Source organism: Dermacentor andersoni, chromosome 5 (assembly GCF_023375885.2).
Source record: "Dermacentor andersoni chromosome 5, qqDerAnde1_hic_scaffold, whole genome shotgun sequence".
Classification (NCBI taxonomy): domain Eukaryota; kingdom Metazoa; phylum Arthropoda; class Arachnida; order Ixodida; family Ixodidae; genus Dermacentor; species Dermacentor andersoni.
Genome location: NC_092818.1, coordinates 175,784,213 through 175,791,910, shown reverse-complemented (window position 1 = coordinate 175,791,910; position 7,698 = coordinate 175,784,213).

Sequence of the window (7,698 nt, the reverse complement as noted above, 5' to 3'; positions counted from 1 at the left end):
GAGCGGTTCCTGGGGACGGGCGCCTGCGGATTAGCGTATGGCGTCGTTGTCAAAGAGTTCATCGCCCTAGCGACCGCCTCGCATGCCTTCAAGCTATCATCCCAGCGAGCCACACTTTCCGTCGTAACAATCTGGAGATCGAATCGTTCAGCCAAACTCGTTCCTTCAGCGACGAGCAGGTGTTCTTCCTGACGTATTGCCCCAGCCTCTGCAAAGCACACTCCACCCCCGCATGTAGTTAGAGTGTACCTTCTGAGGAATTTTGGTGCCTTAGCCGAGACGTTCCAGTTCTGCAGCAAACAAGACGTTCCTATGCGGTCGAGTGACAACTTCGGGCTTTTCCAGCACGTGGATGCCATGATGAGCAGAAGTCTGGTCAGTTAGACCAACTAGCGCTTCTACTATTGCACGGCTACAAGTATGAGGCTTATTACCTTCCGGTCCAATTATTCTATTTTGTATGCGTTAGCGTTAAGGAGTGTTAAAGTTACATGGCGACGGCGTCGTCGTTAGGCGTTGTTGTTTGCACCACAATATTGTTTGTACCCCACATACCCCGGCCGTTGATGTGATGCAGGGCATTCACTGAACTAATTGAATTTCTCAAGCTAAAATTCATGGGAAAATCGTAAACTAGGACTTACACACAACCTACAGATATGCTAGCTCTCGGCTTGTAATATGAATATGGAGAAAACATAATTTGATTACGCAAGAACTCATACAAATCCCTTTTACAGCGTTTATACAGTGAACAGAACGGAGACGGCGTCCGCCAATTGCGCACGCCGGCGCATAAATATCTCAGAGTCCATGGTGCAGACACGGCCGGACTCGACTCTCCTCCGCGCTCCCTGACGGCTTTTGCAATGATGGATGCTGCCGCCTGCCGCCGCAGCTCTGTGTTGGCGCTGTCAGCTCACCGCTGCTAAGAGGGATTTTAACCGCTGCCGCCCAGCTCCGCAAAGCGCATTCACAGACGCGCTCCGGTAGGCAGCATACGAGTAACATCTGCGTAACGTCGGCTGCCAGACGCAACTTATCTCGAATGTTTAAGCTTAATCATTATTTTCAGTGCCAGTATTCAACGTCATAGCTTCATATGTGAATGAAACGGCTTACACTTTCTGCTTGAAGCCGTAAGCCTGTAGCAGACGACGCTGGAAAGATTAAAGGAGAAGTTTACGCCAACACCCACAATTAATGAATACACATGTCGTTACTTAGGGCAAATGATTATTTCAGTACACGTACTTCAATTATAAGAGAGTTGCAGCTACTGCGAGGCTACAACTAGAATAAAAATTTTACAGGTACAAAGTATTTATTTACTGATCGATACAGTGCACTCTTGTACATTTTGGTACCAACAACCTTCACATCCTATTCATTAAAGCCTAAAACATTTTCTTGGTGGCTTATGTACATAAGCAACTGATTTCTCTTTTTTTTCCGTTACCATCTTTGTGTAATTTACGAGAAGTAATCGGACAAACTTGTCAGCAATCACACCAGCTGTGCGCCTCGTGTGAGCAATGCCGACATCTTCTCGGCACTTCAACATGGGCGATTGTTCAAGCTATGGTGTAACGAAAAGTTGCAGAACTTCGTGCACTTTCGTATTCGCCGAAGGTGCTTCGCAGCCGTTTCGACGAAAGCGACAATTTTGTCCAAAAGTGACGACAACACACGATTTGTACAGTGCAGTCCACTTTTGTTTCGTTTGTGCAATAGGGTGAACAAAGGATCCCCTTTGTAGGCAACCTGAGCCCGAAGCCTTTTGATTGTGACAAGGTAGCGAATACCTCGGTGAACGTCGTTACTGTTGGTTTATGTTGAAGCACTTTCTCTTTCCTGGGTAACCGAGCTCGTCCCGGGCACCAAAATCTTCATGAGCATGCGACAGTGACTGTGCTTCTCGCTTTGATGAATTTCCATGAGCTCCGGGGTCACGACATGCAGGGTACTTACGCCGTCTCTTTGCAGCTGGGACCATGACCATGAAGGATGGATAGAGTTCGAAAATGGTCGGTACAGCTCCCGCAAGCTGCTTCCGTATTTGACATCCGGGAACATAATCGCTTTCATTGAAATGTTTGCTACACACTACAGTTGACACGGACTTGTCGTTGATGACAAGAGTTTCATGGGAAACTTTTTTTTTTGGCCACTTAGAACACAGTTCAGCATCGCTAGGAAATTCGTGAAAGGAAACGCCGGGCGTCTTCCCCTTCTGAGATTTGCAAAATGGCACGCAACAGTACACCATGGCTACAGTGATAGCATTTGAGACAGCAGGAAGAAAAACGCTTTCACGCTTGCAACGATCACACGTAGAAAGCTCACAAATTCAGCTGCAAAAGCTGGCACACAATAGGTAGCACGTGAGGGATCGGCAGCATAGGCATGCTGCTTCGACGGCGCCGTCAAGCACAGAAGTGGTGAGGTAACTGGGCCAATAAATCAGACTAGGGTTGCAGGGAGGAAGCCAACGCTCATATTGTGGACATCAGCGGACAAGTCGGACGAACGTTGTACGCGAAGAAAGTCACCAATCGGGACAGGAGCTACTCAAGAAAATAATATGCAGAACCACCGCGCGTGCCTTCGCTCCGTGGACACGGTGATGTGGTAGTGACCTCGTTCGGCGAGCCATCGAACTACTCGTCAAGAAAATGCTCCGTGTACTTTTGTCCCGTTGCGAAGGCCGTAAGGGAGCGCGGAGGAAAAAGTCGAGTCAAGCCGTGGTGCAGCACGCCCACTTCGTTGAAAGACTTTCAGATGGCGCTCGCCTCCGCTGCATCGCTGCCCCTGTAAGAGGCCGCGTTTCGACCAGAAAGCCCGCCTTCGCGCATAGCGTTCGCCGCGAGAAGTTACCGGTAAACATGACGATTACATACGCTGCAATTGCCGGGAAGCGCGATAAGTAGTCAGGCATCTTTGAATGCTATCGTATTCCACCGTTAAATGCGAAGCTTAAGCGTCGTCCAAATTTTGCCCCATTGCTGTATAAATAAATTATTTTTTCCTCTTGGTTGTAGCTAATAAACAATCCTTGTACCCGCCGCAACACTTGTAACTTCATTTTAATGTACACTCCAGCTTTTGGAAACACCAGTTAATCATCATCACCAAGATAAGATTCCGTACAAATGCAACGAGAACATGTTAGTCAAAGCACATTTACTTAGAAACGGCACAAAAAGGTCACCAGGTCCCCAGTAACAAAATCTGCCCCTTTTCAAAAGGCATCGTTGTGATAGGCGAAAATTCATCATCATCATCATAGGCCTGGCTATGCCCACTGCAGGGCAAGGGCCTCTCCTATACTACTCCAACTACCCCGGTGATGTGCTAATTGCGACCATGTTGTCCCTGCAAACTTTTTAATCTCATCCGCCCACCTAACTTTCTGACCGCCCCTGCTACGCTTTCCTTCTCTTGGAATCCAGTCCGTAAACTTAATGACCATCGGTTATCTTTCCTCCTCAATATATGCACTTCCCATGCCCATTTCTATTTCTTGATTTCAACTAAGATGTCACTAACTCGCGTTTCTTCCCTCACCCAATTTGAAAATTACAACATGAGAAAAATACCGACATCGAAGTGTGGGTTATTCTTTACTGCAGTGTAAAGAACAAATCAGCAAAGTGTGTTAAATGCAGTTGAATCGTAAAACGCAGAAACAGGTAACGAGATATCTCTTAGGATAGATAAATATGAAACGATGTAAACCGGCAGGTAGTCGGAAATGTAATAAGGGTTGACGCGGCCAACGCTGCTGTCATTAATAAGAGGTACCGTTTGCTCAGGTGCAGCTGGTGTTCGCGTATTAAAATGCATGTAAAAAGCAGGTTTGTTTACATGAGACAGCAAATAAACTGCCTTAACATATGTAGGATGCATTTAATATTGTAGTGTAAATTATAGGCAACGAGAAAAGAGCAGTTTGATTTAGGCCTTGATTATTTTATTAGGTATTCCGAGCTCTGGCAAGCTGAAAAAATGTCAGGCTCGATGTTTACAAATCCGTAACCTTGCAACTAAAACAAATATAACAGTTCTCTAGAGTACGTCTGTTCGAGCATAAGAAGTCATTAAGTTTGGTAAATGAATTTACAGCTTAGGTGCATGTGTTACAATGTTCACGACGCTCTTGAAAATGACCCGCTCGCCAACTAGTGGTATAGTTCAGAGCGGTGCATAGTAGACAGGCACGTACCCAGGAATTCATTACGGTGGAAGAAGGGGGGGGGGGGGGGGGGGGGTAAGAGGCAGCCCCCAAGATAACTTCTCTATGCAAATGGCGCGCAGGGGGACTTTTACTAATACAAAAGTTAATAATTCCCACCCTTCGCTATACAGGCGCGTAAACGCGCAAAAAACAAATGAAATAAGGTGTACCTCACACGTACGCCTGTGATATTGTTACAAAGATGTTGCGAGTATAGAAAGACTATATTTACTATATATATATGCAGGCTGAGCCAGAGTAGCTAAGATGGCTGGCGACCAACAACACGCAGCAGCCAGCGTCATCGATCTGGGTCGCGAAGTGCCGTCTAGGCGCACGGTAGGTGAATAATTGCGAGCAAACTATGATTTCAGCCGCGAAAAGTGCACGACGTCAACAGGCGTGTGACTTGAGGATACATCAAATTGTGGAGGCGAATTCTCATAATTTACGTCGTTAACTTGAAGTAGTACTTCATAAGGCCCTGTGTAGCGAGAGAGAAGCTTCTGGGAGAGGCCAACCCGATGACATGGTGACCAAAGGAGCACTCAAGTACCTGGCGTGAACTTAACATCGCGATGGCAGCAGTCGTAACGCTATTCTTGTATATGCTGCGAGCCTAATAAACGAGATCGGGCGACTTGACGTGCCATGTGAGCGCGACCGATGACTTCACGAGCGTACTCAGTTCCAACTCGCGGCACAGAAGAGAGGATGATGTCAAACGGCAATGTGGGGTCGCGACCACATAAAATTGATTCGCACAGGAAAGAAACGCGGGGAAGACACAGCCAAAAACATGTAAACAAGCGAAAGCGCAAAACAAAGATTTCTCGTAGTGTTTTTCTAATTAGCTCTGGAAGAATTCCACAGAAAGATGAATTTGCGGAACAATGAAGGTTCTTTTGGATGCCTCGTTTACTGCTCTACAAAGGGCCAAGCCGGACTCGTATTGGCAATTGGGGAGGTACGTGCAGGGGCAGTACGTGCCTGATAGCAGATTCATGTTTTTTTTTTACCTTCCGATGTATTAATAAATGCAGACAAGTTAATTCTGAAGTGGTTTATTGCTGAGCTATAGCTGCAAACTTAGTAACTGAGATCGAAGCGGGTCACTTTGTGAAAAGACCTTTGAGCAGCTCCTCAAGAGCAAGCAAAGGTGACGCGGAGAACAGAATAACTTTTGTTAAAATAAAGCAAACAGAGATACATACGACGCATCTAAACGTGCAAAATGCGCCAGAAATATAAGCAAGTAACCATACCGACGGCGAGCTCAAAATCTATCCCTTGCCGAAGCAAGGCGCGAGCCACATACACGCGCACCTCTGACAGCGGTTCGCAGCAGTCGTCCCCTTCAGCTCGGGTGTTTTCTTTTAAAGCAACGATAGCCGCGCTATTTTGCCAGCGTCGGTCAAGTCACCTGAGGGATCTTTTCATAAACACGCAGCCGTTGGATGACGCATGCTGGCACAGGCATATCATCATGCAATGATGTCTTCGATCCCCACGTGTTGTGAAATACAATAATTTATCCGTTTTTGATGTAATATTATATGCAGTCAAGCGAAGTGCGATGTATTATTCTAATGTAGGCCTATATTTGAAAACTTAGTACCTGAGTATGCTTTTTTTCGCAATTTTTCCTAGATCCAGAAGAAGAAATTAGGGCCTAAATATACTTTCCTGTCTACATACTCTAAATCTGTAACTTTTTCTTCACTCATTCCCATGCATTTGGGATCTAAAGCTCCAGATTTAAAGCTTCTTTGCTGATGCAACATAGAAACATCCGTTTGCTAAAATATAAATACAACGGATACTCAAACCAGAGAAAGCAAACACGAAATTATTTAAGTTTAGTTCAAACTTAAGAATAACTGGGTAAAACGAAATACACCGCATGCTCCATGAGGGAGATTTCTGCGATTTCCTTACTTCTCATTACTTTGAGACTTCAATTAAAACACCCATATATTCCTCTTCACTGTCTGTTTTATTTTATTTTTTGTGACTGACAATAGATCAAGCCGCTCGGATCCCTTTTTATTCTTCTGATCCACTTACTAAGGAACACATGTAGGACGCCACGCTCAAGTGTACTCTTTGGTAATTCTTGATTACTGGTTTATTGCACTCTAATAAGCCTGCACTAATCACAAACAGCTGTGGTCCACCAATATCCACTCGAAAGAATTAGCCAGATTGAACAATCGCTTTGACGTCATTGACAATGATGATATGGTGCATAACCACCTTTTGTGTAATGGCTGCACAACCTGATTCATAGATGCACCACCTAATTCACGTCAGGTCACGTGCGAATTACATCACTCGTCGGCATTGGCGCGGGCGACTTAAATTGTGGAGGCGCACAATTTAAGTTATACTTTGCCTATTAGAATTTGTCAAAACTTTATCTTCTATATCATTCTAAGAGGCAAAACCTGAAACCTGGGCTAACTGCGTTTGTTGCTTTGAGCCTTCGTACTTTTTACTGTGCCAGTCCTCTCGGACCGCGTCCATGTCCTCTGCTTCAACCTCGTCTTATGGTGGAGAAAAACAGGATTTTGCTCACGGCTATAGAGATCGAACTACTGGTCCTGCATCATTAGACACTTTACAGTAGAGCACTTTGTCCACTGCCATATCACGTGACGACGGCACACAGACACTGTGTGGGTTCTTGTGAACCATATGAACTATAATACTGGTGGTTTCTGTTCGTGTATTTAGGAAGCAAAATGAAGCAATGCTAAGCAAACGAGGACGGCGGTTTGCGTGGCAAGTACGTGTCCTCCAAGAACACCTTGGGCTGCGGTAAATGAGTATACATCCAAAGTCATCATTTAAGTGCGCTGAATTTGTTTATTTTTACATCTTTTCAGGCCTATTTCTGCAGCCAGCGCAAGGGGACAACCCGGCAGGCTGTCGAAGGAAAAGTAGGGGCACGTTACAGAGCCTCGGAAGTTCTTGTTTTTGAGTTCCGTCCCTTCACCCAGCCTATGAGCCGGTCTCTTGCGACATCCCCTTGTAATGCAATAAGGTCGATGGAGTTTCCATGGCAGCCTTGTTTGGCAAAAAGACGAAACAAAACAGTTCCAGACCTCAAATGATGTTTATGTTGAGAAAGATGCAAGCTCGAGAAAAGTTTCAAATTTGATAATTACTATCTGAGAGGTCGTTTTATTCGCAGTCTGTAGATGCCTTTAGTGCCACTGGATCGTTAGGATCAAGCGGCGATAGGCTATTTCAAGAGCTAACATCAACGAGGACAAACCACATCCGGCTAAGTAGACGAGCACATAATCGCGGAACGGCATGTCGACAGAAACAGCGCTTATCTTGCGTTGGCGGATGTGTGTGCTAGAATTCGCATCGAAAAGTCCGGACTCGTGCAGGGCAGTCAGTAACCGTCGGTGCTGGTGTCTGCGATTACACAATAAAAAATAAAGAACCAT